This window comes from Myiozetetes cayanensis, unplaced genomic scaffold (assembly GCF_022539395.1).
Source record: "Myiozetetes cayanensis isolate MyiCay16 unplaced genomic scaffold, myiCay2020 scf30, whole genome shotgun sequence".
Classification (NCBI taxonomy): Eukaryota; Metazoa; Chordata; class Aves; order Passeriformes; family Tyrannidae; genus Myiozetetes; species Myiozetetes cayanensis.
The window spans coordinates 5815875-5833356 of record NW_026087522.1 but is presented as its reverse complement, the minus strand read 5'-3'; positions in this window follow the sequence as shown (position 1 = coordinate 5833356).

Sequence of the window (17482 nt, the reverse complement as noted above, 5' to 3'; positions counted from 1 at the left end):
CTGGCTGTGATTCAGCTCATTTGACTGCTTCCCCACCTCCCTGCAACAGAGCAGTTCATGGGAGAGCTCTACAAACCCAAAGCCAGGGGCAGGTAATGCAGCCCCTGCAAAACATGCTGCTCCATCACCAGTGCAGCTCAGCTCCACCTCGGTGCTCTGGCCTGGGGCAAGGGCACTTCCAGGCCTCCTGCTCCCACACGCCCTGGAAGGCAGAAGTAGCATTGTTCCCCACTCCCTGAAATACTTCACTGTGCAAAATTGATTTTTGTCTGTGCAACCTCAGCTCCCAAAATCTTCACACCATCAGTTGATGTTATTTTACTATATTACTAACTGTAAGTAATAAAAACCAAATAACATACTGTATTGCTGCCTTTAAGCAGAAATAGCTAATTATTGATCTGCTTGTTAAATGACAATGTAGACATTGTGTGCTGAGAGCAAGAACAACGCAAGGGTCAGTCCATGGACCCAAGAGCAGTGGTTCTTCCTCCTCTGCACGGGGAGCATCTTTCTCGTGGCTGGTTCCAGCTGCAAAGTCATCAGGGGGATCCTCTCTGAGCTGGCTCAGACCACCAGCAGCCTTGCTGGCAGCCTTGCAGGGCTGGAGCAGTGTCTGGCTGTCCATGAGCATCTGCTCCAGCTTTCATCAGTGCACTGATACTCCTGGGTTGGAGTTTTAGTGAGTCCAGAGGTGTCCTGTGATGGGAGTGCCAGTGCTTCCTGCTCATCCTTGTCCTGTCTGCCACAAGTCCTGGTGCTACGTGATGAAGCAACAGATAATGAGCTCTTGTTTGAGAAAATTGGCACTGACCTGTTGTAGGGCTGTTCATAAAGCCTTTATTGAGGTGTACACACACAACCCTACAGAGCTGGTAGCCCTATAGAGTTGAATACAAAGAGCTGACTCCACATTCAGTGAAAGTCTCTTGTAAAGACATGCAAAATAAAAGAATATATAAAGAATAGAGAGATGTGTGGTGTGACTGTCCTGCTTGAAGCCTGGCATTTGCTTGGGGCTAAGTGGGTGCCGGTGGGGAGCTGACCCGACCCCTGCTCTGCTGCAGGAGGACCTTTACTGAGCTGTGGGCATTGAGCCCCTACCTGAAATCTCTTCTTCACAATGGGATAACCAGGCAGGTCCTGCCACTGACCACTCTTCCTTTTCTTCTCTTTGTGCTCTTCTTCATCCTTGCTCTGGGTGATAGCTGCCCTTTTCTCTCCCCAGGCCTTCCCATTCATTTTTTAGGCTGCTGATGGTGCCTGACTTCATCTCCATGTGCTGCTGCTGCTCTCTCTCCACTCCCCATGGCCCACATCCCAGTGACATTTGCTTCTTCATTTACTCACTTTTAGTAAGTACCATGAAAGCACCATCCAACCTGCCCAACCCTGTGAGCAGCCACAGGAATGAGCTGTCACTAATAAAATTTCATATCAAATGAGATTACCCTTCTCCCCCATTAGGCACACTTCTGGTCTAGGGACAGCAGCAGTGCAGGTCTCCAGCAATTTCCTCAGCCAAAGCCTGCGTTGGGAACTGGCTTTTAAGGATGAGTTAGTTCCAGGCTGTAGCTGACACTTGTGCTTTGAATTCCAGGTACTGAGCAGCACGACTTGGCTGTGGGTTGGGCTGGATTGATGGCACCTGTCTGCCTGTTTCACATGCAATTGCCTACAAACAGCTACACCTCCCGGCTGTCACAGGTGGCTGTTATTTATGAGTGCCATCCCTGGCAGGTGTGACAGCCCCTCGCTGTCCCGGTGACCTCTGAGGAACCGGGAGGGACAGATCTGGGTGGGTCTGTGCTGCTGTGTTTCTGTGCCCTCCTTTGCCCATCAGTGTAGGTCCCCTTGGTTGTCTGCACGGTAGTTGCCATGTGTCAGCTCTCCTCTGAAGACATGAGCTCTTTTGCTGAGACAAACCTGTGTGCAATTCAGAGGATCATTTGCTGAGGGAGCAGCTCTGGGAAGCAGCACAGGTAAGGCTGTTCCAGGACAGGCTTTTCCACACCAGTGAGTCCTCCTGCATGAGGCCAGCAGGCAACAAATGCATCCAGTGTCACGACAGATACTGTGACACTAACCTCCCCTTATCTTAGACAGTGAAATCTATGCAGGAAAACTCCATAGGGCTGAGGGATGCACATGTTCCATGGCATGGCTTGATAACTCCCAGGATGACTAGTTTTGCACAGAGCTGCCATGAGCCATTTGCACCTTTTGACTAGAGAGACAGGGACTGTTCCTTGGGGTAGATGGAGGCTGGTTTGCTGGCAAAAGGCTTTGAGGATCCAATTTCAAGTGCTTTCAGCTCCTGCCAGACTTCACTGCTGAAAACACAAGGAGGGTTTTTTCACACTTGCATTGTTAAGCTGTGATGCTCTCAGGATGTTACAAAGGATTTCACAGCCAGGTCAGATCCATTCTCTATCCATCAGCTGCTGCAGAAGATGTGCAGTGACTGACCAAGAAAGGGTGATGCCTGGGGCTGTCAGGAAAAGGACTCATGCAGCACCTTCCCCTTGCTGCTCCTGCTTCTGCCCTGCTGGCAGCATCTCCCACTTGGCAGTTCTGGGGCAGGATCCCGAGCAGGGTGGTTAGCAGCTGCCATGGGGCAGTCATTGCTCTGACCTGTTCCTTTGGATTGCACAGTGGTGGATTTAGAGTTCAGACAGTTGTGTGTTTTATGAATGATCCAGACTGGAATTGCCAAGAGCATTCAGTGTGTCCATGGGGTTCGAGCTGTCAGAAGAAATTGTTTATCTGCCTGTGCTTTCTCTTTGGACAGGGCATAGATCTGGTTCTCCTTCTTCAACTTATGGGTAAAAATCTGAATTTTCATTATCTGTGAATTGTAAGAAGAAAATACTCGTAGTGATCGTGGTCCAAAGCCATGTCCCTCTGGACTGCAGCCTCAGCCAGTTCCATCAGCCACAGAGAGCTTGGCCCTCCTTGGTTGAGTGACCTCCAGCTACAAGCCTGGTGTCCACGAGGAGCTGTTCAAGGCATGGCACCTTTCCCTCCAAATTGTTCTTTTTGGTTGGGCATTGGGTTCATGCTGGGCTGGAGGGTCACTTTGCATTAGGGGTCTTTGGATGATCCCACCTGAGTCTTGATGCTCTCCTTACCTGCAGGGTGTGCCTCATGCTCTGATTTGTCAGCCTCGTGGCCGAACTCCAGCTGAGTACTTTATCCTGCTTACCTGGAAACAGGAAAATAATCCCAAGGATTTGCTCTTGCCTTGCTGGTGATTACTGGGCTGTGGGGTGGCTAAAAGGTTTCTGTTGTATTTAGAGTTGAAGTGATGTTTTAGTGCCAGGCTGACAGCTCCTGCCTCCCAAAGCAAGCTGACCCATGAAAGGTGCTGCCAAAGCATCTCTCATGGCCTTTGCTGAGGGTCAGCTTTACTGCTATGGGTGAGTTTTACTCACAAAATCAAAACTTTGCTCCTCAAACAGTCCCTTGCAGTCTCAGGGGAGGCCCACAGGTGTCTGTCCTCAGAGCCATGCTGGTGGAAAGAAGGGAGGGGATATTACACCTTCATCGCCACAAGCCATTCAATGCATCAGCTCCTCGCTGCAGTGGGAAAGAAGGGTTAAAAATGTGGGAGTGGGGGAAAGGTCAAATATGTAATGCCACTTTCATGTACTTAGGAGAAGAGTGGTAACAGGAGAGCTGTTAAAAATTTTTATAGCTGGCACCAAACAACACTGGTGTTAAAATCATGGAACTGTTTAATAGCAAGTGGAGGTGTACATTAGTTAATTAGAGGCACGCTAACAGCGAGGCCAATTGAGAGATATTATTTTAGTATTTTTTCCAGAGGGCATATCAAGTCTACTCACGAATTAATAAACAGATTGTAAAGTCTAAGCAAGCATATTAGGGAAGTGTGTGTGTGTGTGTACTGGGTCTATAGACTGGGGCTATGCACACTTGTTTATTTGTTGCCATTGCATTTGAAATATGTTCCTTGTTTTCCATGTAGACCTCAGTGGAAGAATTATAGCATATTGGGTTTTTCCAAAGACTCTAATTAAGATCTTCAGAGTTGATGTTGTTTACTGAAAAAATACAGCACAAATGAGACCTAAAACACCAGCATGCAAGTTAACCCATGAGTGCCAAGGCAGCCAAGGTGGACTGGCTGTCCCCTCGGAGCCTGCCTTTGGTGCACGTTAAGAGAACACAAATCACTCAATTCACTTGACCCTCTGACTTTCGACTCTCATCAAAAAGGCATTTTAAGAACTATTAAAAGCTGTCTACACAGTCAAATACCTACCTCTGGCCTCTCTTAGCTGCCCTTAGAGGTAGTTACATCGTGAGTAAGTGTCATCTTCTCAGCTCACACAAAACCCCAGGCTGCTCAGTGGTAGGACAGACCACAGCCTTTAGGCAAGGAGGGACCATCCTGCCTGTAAAATGAAGTTTCCTCGTAATTGGAGCTGGTGGGTTTGCTCTGGCAGCACGAGGACAGCACTAAGCAGTAGCCTTTTAAGCCTGAGCAAGGCTACACTCCATTAGGCGTTTTCCTAACCCTTTTTTTTTTTTTTTTTTTGCCCCTAACACTGGTTTGATTCCTTTTTTAAAATCCACTCGTGCACCTTCTTTAATACACAGTTGCCACGTTGCTTTCTGCAGGAAGACAAGCTGTCCAACTTAATCCATTACTGAGCCCTGCATTACAAAAACCGCATGGTGTTTCATGCCTCATTAGCAGGCAGGGAGCTTCCAGGCTGGAGTCACTGCATGTCTCCAGCTCTCCTGACTTCCTTCCTCGACTCTGCTTTCCTATTTTACATTTTAATAAGAACAGCAATGACAAATTATGGCAAAAACTCTGCCCTTAGTGGGTATCTCAGTGCACTTGGCTTCCCCCAGCAAGTGCAGGTTTGCACCCCTACCCAGCACTCCCACATCTGCCAGAGCACTCCTCCATCCCAGAGAGCTCATTCCAGCACAAACCCATCCCCTCCTCACACACTGCCCCACCCAGGCTGGAGGGAAAGACCAATGGATTGCACCTGGGAGGAGAGGCACGGTGGATGGCAGACCTTGTCTCTTTTCCTTGGCTGGGGGCAGCCCCACAAGCAAGGCAAGAAATGAAGATGATAAATGAAGGATGCAGAACTGAAAACACTCTTCCTGTGTGTCTATTGATCTTGCAGCAAAGGTCTCATTCCTGACATTTAAAATAGATAGTTTTAATGCAGTGGCCCTCCCTGGGCTCCAGTTAAGCAATTTATCTCACAGGGATTCACAAAAACACTGTCTGCATCCTCAGCCCAAACAGTTCCAACACCAAACACCTGCTTGGCACATGCTCTTGGAGAAAGGCTGCTGGAAGCCAGCAGAGCCATGGGCATCTCCCACCCCATGAAGAGAGCGGGCTGAGCTGATGCCAGGAGAGATTTCTCTGTGTGCAACTGGAAGATGATCCAGGAGATCATTGCCCTATCTGGAGCTTCCCAAAACTTCCTGCCCAGGGAGACACAGGCAACATCACTAACCACACACCCCAGCAGACTTTTACTCCAAGTTAAACACCCAAAGCCTTGCTCTGGTGGGGCATAAGGTGAGCTGAGCTCAGCTTGATGCCAGCCCTGGCAAAGCATGGACAGATACAGCTCCTGGCCTTTGGCTCTGTGAGTGAGACAGAAAAACCCAGGATTTGGTTACCACATGTTGGGATTACTTTAAAAAACTGCCATTTTTCTTTTAGAAGAGAAGTATTTTATTACTTTCAACTGGAACCTGGAACTAATTGTACATGTGTGGTTCCAATTAACCATTAATTTACCCCTATTAACTACTGATGCTTATGGGTTTATTTTGTATTACCTACATGTTTGTTTTCCCATAATCTGAGCCGAAGAAGCTTGTCAAGAATCTATGAATTAAAGCAATATAAAGATGTCGACAGTTACCTATCTTAGCAACAGCCTCAGGAAGAGCTGGAAAATAATGCATCACAAAATTTTTTTTTTTCTGCACACTAACTGGACCCTATTTTTTCTTTTTAATAATAAAATCTCCAGTTAATTCAAGCAGCTCTGATCTTCCCACCACTTCCTACTGGAGGACTGATCAGGGTAAAACCACATTTAATTTTCTAAGGCAACAGAACCAATGTCTGGGAGGTTTGGGAGCAGCCACTCTTGGAATATCTCTTCATCCCACAGGGTTTCCAGTCTGCATGCATATGCACACCACCATTGCCTTAAGGCCGTTTTTCCTGAAGCTCTGCAGGGAATAATCTTCTCCATCCCAGGGCCAATCCGGTTATGCCTCAGTGCTGGCACACGGAGCGAGCAGGTCTGAGCCCGGGCTGTCCACGGACAGGACTGACTCCAGGGCTCCCCCTGCTTTGTGCCAGCTCAGCCCAAGGGACACCAGGAGGGAGACTCGGAGCTGACACTGGGGAAGTGCCTCAATTCCTCCCTCTGCAGAGACAGCAATTCCTCCCCTTCTCTGCTCTGGGGAGGATCCCGGTGGTGTTGTGTAAACCTGGCTTTGCAAAGGCAGCCTTTCCCCAGCTGGGTGTGCCCCAGTGCCCTGACCCTCCTCTGCAGCAGAGCCTCACCCCAAACCTCCTGTTTCTCTGAACGTGGCACTTAGGGATGTGGTTTAGTGGTGAATGTGGCAGTGTTAGATTGACTTGGTGATCTTAAAGGTATTTTCTAACCTAAATGATTCTCTATGCAGGGCCAATGCTAGAAAAACATCTGTAATGATGCTTCTGGACAAGAAAAGGTTATTTTGTCATCACAGTGAAGGAATGACATAGAATTGTTGGAGTGAGTCCAGAGGAGGCCAGGAAGATGCTTAGAGGGCTGGAGCACCTCTGCTATGAGTGAAGGTTGAAAGAACTGGGGTTGTTCAGGCTGGAGAAGAGAAGGCTCCAAGGAGACCTTCCAGTACTTAAGGGACCTATAAGAAAGATGGGAACAAACTTTTTAGCAGGGCCTCTGTGACAGGACAAGGGGAAATGGGTTTCAACTGTAAGATGATCAAATTAGATTAGGCATGAGGAAGAATTTCCTGGCTGTGAGGGTGGGCAGGCCCTGGCACAGGTTGCCCAGAGAAGCTGTGGCTGCCCCATCCCTGGCAGTGTCCAAGGCCAGGTTGGACGGGGCTTGGAGCAACCTGGGCTGGTGGAAGGTGTCCCTGCCCATGGCAGGGGGTGGGACTGGAGGATTCTGAAGGTCCCTTCCAAGCCAAAACATTCTGGGATTCTGTGATTCTATGCTGAAAGATTTAACCACGAAAGAAAGCAATGCTGTAACATGTACAGACAGGAATAAAAATGAGAACAGAAGGGTAAAACACGTTATGTGAAATTCTGTGATTCCTGTTCTGTTGAGGGTCAGGTGAGGTTATCACAATGTTCCCTGCCAGCCAGAAATCAGGTGAAGTACAACCTCCTCCACAAACCTGTGCCTTAAAATACCTACAACTCAGTTATTTATGGGTCTGGTATCCACCTGCCTATAAGTTTTGCCTGACAGCTCGTTTAGCAACATATGGTGTAATATTAAAATGTGATCCTTCATTTGAACACACATTTGGGTAACTCTCAGTGTCACTTGGTTGCTTACTGATGTTGCTATAGCATGCAGAGGAGCGTGTGGAAAAGATAAACTGGTTCTGGATGTTGCTGTGACTCTGTTTCTGCTGTCACTGGTCCTTGCTGCCATACCAGTTTCATGCTGGTGCAGCTTAGCTAAATTAAACTGAATTGCTCCACTGGATTTTCATTGACTTAAGTCAATCATACCAGCATGGAGGATGTATAAAGGAGTGAAAATCAAGTCCACTTAAAGAAAAAGCAAAGTAAATATTTCTTTAGGACATGAACTGTTCATAATCTGATGGATATCTTTTATCCTGTGTATTGATCTTTTTCTTGTGAGAACTAACTTGAAGTTAATTCCTGAATTGCCTGACCTCGAGCAGTTAAGTTACTGAAATCTAAAAAGTCACAGTTCAATTAATAAACCAATAGTGGTCAAAATGTTGGATCAATGTATTATTACACTTCCTTTACATGAATCTGAATGCAGGAAGCACCCAGCATGAAGGGACAAGGAGGAGCAGGATGCACTGTCCTTGTGGGATAGCAGAGCACATCTCTTCTGGGGCTGTACTGAGGGGGTAGACCAGAGGTGTGGTTATGCTGCTTTTTGAGAACAAAGGAAGGGGAAGAAAGGGGCTCTGGGTGACAGCACTAAGCACCTGCCTGGCAGGAACTGAGAGGTTGTCAGGAAATCATAGAACCATAGGTCTGGATCAGAAGGGCTTAAACTTCATCTAGTTCTAACCCCCCTTCCACTGGCAGGGACACCTTCCACTATCCCAGGCTGCTCTAAGCCCTGTCCAATCTGACCCTGAATGCTTCCAGAGATGGGGCAACAGTGCAAGCCAACAGTGATGAAGAACCTGGAGGATGGAGATGAAATGCATGCAGGGAGTAAAGACTTTGAGGAGTCCCTGTCCTGTGATTTTGCACAGAACACCATCCCACTGTACCAGAGTTGCAGACAGCACTGAGAAAAATCAGACATCTCATGAGCCACCTCCATCCTGTCATGAGTTTCCAAACCAGTACAATTTCCCCAGGAATTTTGGCAAAGATGTTGACCAACCTCAAGATAAAAAAATCACTAAAGATGAGGTTGTTTCTCAGAAATTTAAAGAGAGGAGCTTGACTTTCTTACCAGCTGTCAGAGCTGATATTATTGCATGTAGGAGCAGCTTGTATGCAGCATCTCTTTACAAGGGTAGCAGGGAAGCTGGAATGTTGTTATATCAGACTATCAAGTTGTTATGTTGGATTACATATAATGCTATCACAAATGACAGAATGCTTGCCTCCCATCAAAAATTTAAAGAGCAATAGACCTCTTTTCAGCTGTCACTGCTGATAACATTTTATGCACAAGTTTATTCAAGCTCAAATACAGATGCAGGCTGTCAATAAAGCATCCCTGGCAGATTAGGCATCGAGTATATTAAAGCTAACGGGACTAATGTGACTGCACAGCCTAATGTGACATTTTAAAACCGTGACAAAATGAACCCTTGAAGTTCTCACCACTCGTGTCTGCACGGCACGTTCGCTGCTGGGCTTTATGGGGTGGAAAGCAGAGCACAAGGGATGAGAGAGGCTGAAAACTGCAGAGAGGTCGGCACAGCTTTGCTTCCCAGGAGACAGAGTGGATGTCTCCCCTTCCTCTGCTCTGCTCCTCACTTCCAGAACAGTGGGCAGGGCAACAAATCATGGCCCTAAATTGACGCAGAGGTGACACAGATTACACATTAGAAAAAGCCCTGGAGGGCAGGAAGGGTTCAGCACTGAGGAGATTGCTGGAGAGAGTCCCACCTCCATCATTACAGAGCTTTAAGAAGGGGTTGGGGAAACATCTGCCAGGAACGAGGAGGGGGGGCTGATTTTGTTTTGGAGACCCAAAACTGTTTTCTGCCATTCGCTTTCTCCTTCTCAATAACAGCCATGGCTTTCTACTGCCAGCAGAAAGGGGGTGTGAGTGCTTGTGTGCTGGAAAATTGTTTGGGCCAAAAATAGTCTACTGAAATCAATAATGAGTTGTGGTTTTACAACAGAGGACCTGGTTACGCTCCCCTATCCCCCTTCCTACTCTCATAAGAGGTCTCAGCAGTTGTTGCTGATCTTCTGAGGGGCACAAAATCAGGAGAAAGGCTTTCCTGGGTCTGGGAAAGTAGAGCATCCAGAAAGCTGGATCTGTCCTTTGCAGCTGGCAAACACTCATATGGACAACCCCATCTTCAAGAAAGTCAGTCTGCTCCTGGCAATCTGTACTTTGCAACTGTGGTGTCTTCGTGCTGCTCTTGGTGATGAGACACGAGCCTCCACAGCTTGACAGTTCTAGCTAAAATCCAAGTCCATATGCAGTGCCTCCCTTCCTGGAGAGGGAAGATGAAGGGCTGCTGAGAGGCTGGAGCGTGTGAGGGTCCACGGGTTCACCACTACAGTGGAAGGAGCCACGTGGCTTGGTGAGCAGTGGGCAGGGGGACGACCTCGCAGCCAACACCAGCACCAACACAAGTGTCCAGCTCTTGCAGAAGAGAGCTACTCAGAGTAGTGATGGAAAGGAAGGTCACAGAGGTACCAACGGGCTGGAACCAGGGCTCCCCCAAACAGCACTTGGGGCTCCCCCAAACAGCACTTGGGGCTCCCCCAAACAGCACTGTTCCTTTAGTCACAGCAGAGACACACAGCGAGACATGAGCTTGCTCACTCACACTGGAAACAGAAGGGAGGTTGTTTCCAAGCTGATCCCCAGTCCCTGGAAAGGTTAGACAGGGACTTGTGGAAGGTGTCCCTGCCCACAGCAGAGGGGTGGGATGAGTTTTAAGGTGCTTTTCAAACCATTCTGTGATTCTGTGATGTTCACAAATGAATGCTGCTGTGGTGGGATTTGTGTAGCATCCTCAAAAGCACAGGACTTTTGGAGCAAACACATCATCCAGACAAGTGAAGGATCATCACAAGCAGGGATCTCTGAAGTCACACCTCCTTGCTCCAGAGGGGGGAAAAATGCTTGACAATATTAATATAATCCTCACAAAGATTAAAGGCAGCTCAATGACAGTAACTGAAAGAGAAAAAGATGCATCACCTGGCTATATTTTGCTTGAGCCAGAAATAAGAACAAAAGAAGGGCTAAACCCTCTCTTTAAGGGTACCTATGAGAATTAAGAATGTGGAATCTTTAAAAATAAGCAAAAGCCTCTGCCATATGGCTGTGTCCCATACAACACATGGAAACCTGGAAGCACATGAAGAGCCACATATCCAGTACCTGTTGCTGTGGCTCGTGCTGCCTCCAGACAAGGCTTTCCTGTCTCTCAGGCACCTTTGAAGCTGGGGGATTACAAGTGGAAAGAATAAATCCTCAACTTACTTACGCTTTAAAAATCTTTGTGTTTTCAATAATAACTATCAATGTGGTAAAATGAGGTGTTTGGTTTCTGAAGTGACTCTCTGTGTGTTTCTTTGGCTATTCACTGTCTGTATTCTAGGGGAAAAAGTACTTCGAAAAATAATGACAATGTCTCAGAAAATAATGAGTTCCTTCCAGTTAGCTGTTGAATTGTTTACTGCCATAGCTGAATAATAACAGCACATCAAAGACAACTGCTGTAATTAAAAGATTTCTGAACATAGGTTAACAAATTAGTGCATCATAATGTGCAATTGTCTAATTAGGACAAAAATGCTAGTTCCACGTAAAAGACCAAAAAGAAGAAATTATAAGGGAGAAAATAAGAAAGACAACAGCATTGATACTGCAGAACATTGGCAAAGATGTTATCTGTAACTTTTTTGTGGTATCAGTAAGTGCCCAAAGGTATCAGCATTTTTGTGGATTAATTTACTGACAAACTCAATTTGCCATATGAATCCCACAAGGTGGTTGAGGAGTCCCATGAAAAGACTCTAAATTTGTAATAAATGTTTTAAAGCCTTTTTCATTCTTTTCGCACACAGGAGTCCTGCAGGCAGGGGTGCTGTGGCTGCACACACCCAGGAGAGCTCAGAACCCAGGTGTGACAGAGGGAGACGTGGGACATTCTCAGTGTCACTGGTGGGCATTGAGGCAGAGTGGGAGAAATTCTAAAATAGTCAAAGCTAAAGGCAAAAGTCCTCTTGAGTGTAGTGGGTTAGAATTTCATTTGGAGAGATAAAGGCCAGTGTGTCCCTACACTGAGGGACAGATGGCAGAATGAGTTTGGCTTTGATTCAAGCAGCAGGAGGAACTCCCGTGGTTTCAGGAGAGTTCAGTGCACGGATGCTGAGCTCTCCAGACCTCCCTGCCCTCCCACTGACATGGGTGTTACTGAGTGCTGACCCTCCCAAGGATCTGCCTTAACACGAGCTGAGCCTCTGGGAACCAGCTCTCTGTGCAGGGGCTGGGCTCACAACCAAACCCTTCCTCCCTCTGTGCACTTCGCTGTGGGTCCATCAGGGAATGGGGCAGGGCACAGAGGGAGTTGCTGAGCGCTCCTGGTCGCTGCTTTCCCCTAAAGCAGACAGAGCTCCTGCACCATCCCTGAGGCACAGTTAAGGGCTCTACAGCCTGGTGTATACACAGGGGAGGGTAAAACAGCCCCAGGTGGAGCGTCACACACCTCCACAAGGCTCCTCACCCCAATCAGGGACACGCAGAATTGCAAATCACTGAGCATGCAAAGAAACGTGTGCTCTCATCTGAGAGCAAATGCTTTCAAGTGGCTTGAAAAAACGAGTGAGAACAAAAATCCTGGAGTGGTAGCTGCCCCAAGTGGAACTCAGGAGCAACTTGAGTCACACTGGAGGGAAATGATGCACATGGTTAGAAAAGCAACTGTCATTTATCATCTTTATTCCCAGTAATGATGCTGCAAGCCTCCACTCTGTCTTCAGGAAGAGCACACAGCCAACTTTTTCATGAGTTAATAGCAGGGCTTGAACATGCAATCTCCTGCATTCCACCTCCTCTAATGTACCAGATGAGCTTCATTAGCTGGTGGCTGCAGCCGCTTCCTCCCTGCACTCTGACAGCTGCTGGAGAGAGAGACGTGACAAACACTGGGGCAGTGCCCGACCTTGCCTGTGCCAGCAGAACGCTTCACCTCCTTGGGGTTCAGCTGTCTGGGCAACTCAGACATCAGAGCACAGCTCAAACCCCTGTGAAACTGCTTCAAACACAGCTATTTCTGATTTCCTCTCCCTGCTCCAGGCTCTTTAAAGGAGCCAGGGCCCTGTCACCTTCCTGCAGGATGGGGTTGAGCAGCCTCACCTGTGAGCACAAACAGCATCGGGGGCTCTGCAGAGGGCTCTGCAGCTGCTCCGAGCATCTGTCAGGGCAGCAAAGATCCTTCACGTGTGTTTTCAGGGTAAGTTCATCTTGAAGCCAGTAATGTTAGCAAACAAGCACACACATTGATAATCAAGGATTCTAAAAGTCATTTGTTTATGTCTCTGTGTATTTTTATGTACATATGTGTGAGCTGTAGTACATTTTGTTATGGTTTGAGAAACAAGAGGATTTCTGTGAATTTCTTCTTCCTACCAGTAACACCGAATGGGACAAGGACTGGGGAAAATGTAAATTTGTCTGAAGGCATTCAGCTTTGTGTTGTCTCAATAGGGCTTTTTTGTTTCCTCTTGATTTGGGAAACAGTAGTTAATCGCTGCCTAATTTTAATTTTAAATAGGCCACATTGGTAGGACTCGATTCCATAAGAAAAAAAAAAACATAGCAATTGAACTTTGTGCAACACTTTTGGGCAACAATTGAAACCATAGCAATAAAACAAACACATGAGTGTCTTCACAATCAGAGCATTTAAAAAATGAGCAATAAACAAATCAAATATCTAATTACCTGACTAAACTGGGATCTGGTGGAGGAAAAAGTCCAGCAGTTCATGAGATTGTTCTGCTGGTCAGCTTTGAACATGGAGCCTGGTGTCTTGGGTAATAAAGGCTCTCTGGTGCTCTAATTAATCACTGTTGTTTCTGCTGCTCCTCTGAACCCAGCACCCTTCTGCTGCAGCCCCTGCCTGCAGAGAGCACAGGTGGGTGCTGGGGTCACAGATACTGCATCTACCAAGGGGAATATTCAGGGTTGTTTACAGATATCTCTGTCTTAATCCAGTGCAGTGATGTTTGTTTATGTCCTATCTGAGATGAAGAGTTACATCCTTTGTGAATTGATTCTGGTTTGTGAGTAAACGAGGAAACTTGTAAAGTAAGGTAAAAAATCTTCAATGTTGTGACTAACTGGTTATTGTTGGGGTATTTTTTTGGCCATATATACCAATTAAAGGTGATTTACCCTTTTTTTCCACCTTAGCTTTTAGAATGTTTTAGGTATATTTCTCAGTAAATCAATTTGGAGGATATAGTACATATTTTAGCACAAATCAGCTTCCTGTAGGTCAAGAGACTGTCCAAACAACAAAAAAACTGACAGGACAAGATTCAAACAGTCCCTGTAAGCACATGTGCAGCCTTGGAAAGGGTCTTACTCTGTAAAAATCCTGTAATAAATTAGAGAAGCTGCAGACACATAAACAACGCAAAGCCCTTTAGTTTGTGTGACTATATGGTTTATATAACCTTTACTATAAGGGATAGGATCTCCAGAATCCTTGAGCACACTTCCAAATAAGCAAGTAGATGTCTGAAAACATGGGCTAACTCTAAGCACCCTTGATGAGGACACTAAAGTTATGCAAGTTCTACGAAAATTAGGGGAGTAAAAAGGAGACAGACCCTGTTACAAGTCACTCCTTATGGATATTGGGAAATCCAGGTGGAAAAGAGCTGTTGGAAATCATATTTCATAAGTTTTACTGCTCAGGCTTCTGGGTTTTCTATATAGGTCAAAGCTTTTCATAATTGAGAAGCTGAGTCTTTACTGTTTCTTTAGGCTGAATCTAAAAAGGGGTGGAGATGGGGCTGCTCTCAGACCAAGACCCTTCTCAGCTCAGGGGCAACTCAGCACAGAAGTCTCTGCCTCAAAGTGTGACCTGATTTCCAGAGGGTTTGTGAGCCCATATGTTTCGATGGGTGCTCAGTACTTCTGGTGCCTTTCAATTTCTAAATACGGACTTGGGAAGCCTAATTTTAACCATGCACTTTTGGAAAGTGTTGGCAATAGTTTAAAGAGGCTGTGCAGCCCAGCAGGCCGTGCTGCAGCAGATTGCTCCCAGTGATTTATATATTCCTGGTGCTCACTGTCTCTGATGCCTTTTCAGAGCCCTACAGCTGTTGCATTTATGCAGCACTCTTTATCTTGACCTTAGCCCTCGGATTTCTCAGCTATTCTACTCTCTTAACATCTGGGCCTGAAAGGTCACTAATTTACCTTATGTTTCCCCGCTGTGGGTACCGTTGGGTTGAGTGGGTACATTTTGAAAAATAACACTCTGTTGGTGGGCTGCCTTTGCAAAGGGCTTTCTCCCCTCGGCATCCTTGTGTTACCTTCTCCCACTGCAGCAGCTCTAAGTCATCAAACATCTGCCCTCGAGAGCATTGGAGTGTACTTGTTGGATCCTTATGTGTTCAAGCAGCACACCAGGTATCCAGTGTGCTGATATTAAATTGCTTTTGCAGCTTGCCTGGAGATTAAGGAAGGGAGCTTTATTTGTACTAACACCCTTTTAATGCATCTCAAAAGACCATAATAAACATCTCCTGGACTGTAAAAGGAAAATGTATATCTAGAAGTTGTGATAAATTATGAAATACTGGCATACCTAATAAAAATTCTATCTCAATAGGTTAACATTTAGTGAAATGTTAGATGATGAGAAACCAGACCTGGCTTCACTTCAAGCCCAGGTCACTAATGTCACTTGGGGAAATTATGAGAACTTCCATTAACTTTGTACTGGCAGACCTCCCAGTCTATCTCACATCTATACGTTTTTAGCACCCGTGAGCAATACAGAGTGTCATTTCTCACATCCCAGAGCCAGGCAACACCGCAGAGCCTCTCTGCATACAGGAGGCTACTTCAGAAATTAACAGCTCAGATCTCTCATTGATTTTAATAAAGAGCTGTTTGTGGCAAATTTCTTGGTTATAGGAACTGATGACTGCTTTGGGCTTCCTGTCAAAGCCAGCACAGCAGGACAGAGGTTGAAAACATGGGAAAAGAGCGCAGGAATGTTAAATCAAACAGATTTTAGACATCTAGGGCCAAATTCAGACTGAGTTTTGAAGTTGCTAAGACTGGTTCACCACAAAACACCTGCACCAGGAGCCTCAGAGAGAATAAAGTTAGTGACAATGCTTTGGGAGGGGGACACTCACAGAACTTTTCAGCTATTATCTTGATGCACTCTTTTCCCTATTTTCCCCACAAACCCCCTTTTTCCTCCTGCTCATTCCCCTTTACAAACTTGCCGACAGACGAATTGTTTTGGAACTCGAACCAGTTGGTCTGGAAAGGACTTTCCATTAAAGCCTAAGAATTGGAGCTGACTTAAAAGCGGCTGGTAGTATTTTCAGAAAAGAGGTATTTGGCAAGTCTTTAATGTCATGCTTGCCTGGAACTGCTCTCCTCTTTAATTAACTCAGTAAAAATCCTCTGGTTACTCCATTTTATTTGCTTAAACCACTACAGAAAAATAAATGCATACAAACCTGATTAATAAATCCATAGATATGTGCTGTTGTTTACTGCGATGCAGTGGAGCACCAAGTTCCCTGTACATAATTCAAGCCCCTGGCAACAAAGGCATTTGTGAAAGTCCCCTGTTTTGACACAAACTTAAAGGTGGAGTATCCTTGGAGTGAAGCACAGACTGTGGTTTTCAGCCCGTCTTCTCGAGGAAGCCTGGAGGAGGGTATTAATAATTGAAGTTCAAAGCAGTGTCCAGGATTTTTCAGGCTCTCCGCACTCGCAGCCTCCTGGGATGTGTGTACTACAGAGCCTGACCCGTGACTGCTGCGCTGGGAATACAAGTCCCAACAGCCCGAGGTGGGAAGCTGCAGCTGAGCTTTTAACTCTGAAGGCCCCAGCGCTTCAGACAAAAATGGTTACAGCCAAACAAAAGGCAACGACGGCGACCGTGATAGTGAATCATTACAGGCAGGTTTTCACCCCTAAGTCTCAATAAGCAAGTGATCCATGACAGCATCAATCGCGTTCGAACGTGGCTCGGTGCTCGTGCTGAGCGATGCCCAAGGACTGCTCAGACAAACCCTCCCTGTCGTGGCCGGGGAGCAGAGCGGGGGCCAGGGCGGCACCCCCAGCCCTCCCACACCGTTCCGGGGGCCCAGAGTGTGAAAAGAGGGAAATATTTCTTCAGCTCGCCAAATTGATGTGCTGACATTTAGCTTTAAGTATCTTCCATTTCCCTCAGTATCTGACCTTTCCCTTTCTCGTATGGCTCTTGCTCTACTCTGCAAGCGAAAAAAGCAACACTCGGCCATTATCAGGCTCATCTCGGCAGTCCCGGCCATTAGCGTTAATCATCCCCCCTCCAGCCCCCCTGGTCTCTGTCCGCCTCCCCTGCATCCCCTCTCGGCCAGGAGCACACGGTGGGAGCCAACACGGGGACACAGGCGATGATCCAGCAACGCCGGGATAAAGGGCCGCTCGTTTCCAGCTGCCAGAGCGAGAGTCCTTCTCTCCAGCAGGAGCAAAGCAAGCCAGTTTTAAAACAGGAGGCCGAGCGCCGTAGATCATCTCGCTGAAATTTCCCCGAGGACTGATGTGACGACTGCGACGAGATGCACTAGTGGTGGCACATTAGCACTGCCACGGGCTCCCATCTCCCAGAACACGCCTAATGCTTGGCCATTTATCCAGCAGGGCATGCAGGGGATGCACAGCTCTGCTCCAGCAGCCAGGGCAGGCATGGGAGCCGTGCTGGGCTCCGGGCTGGGAATGACGGCACTGCCTCGTTGGAGTGGCTTCAGTGGTGCATGGAGAGT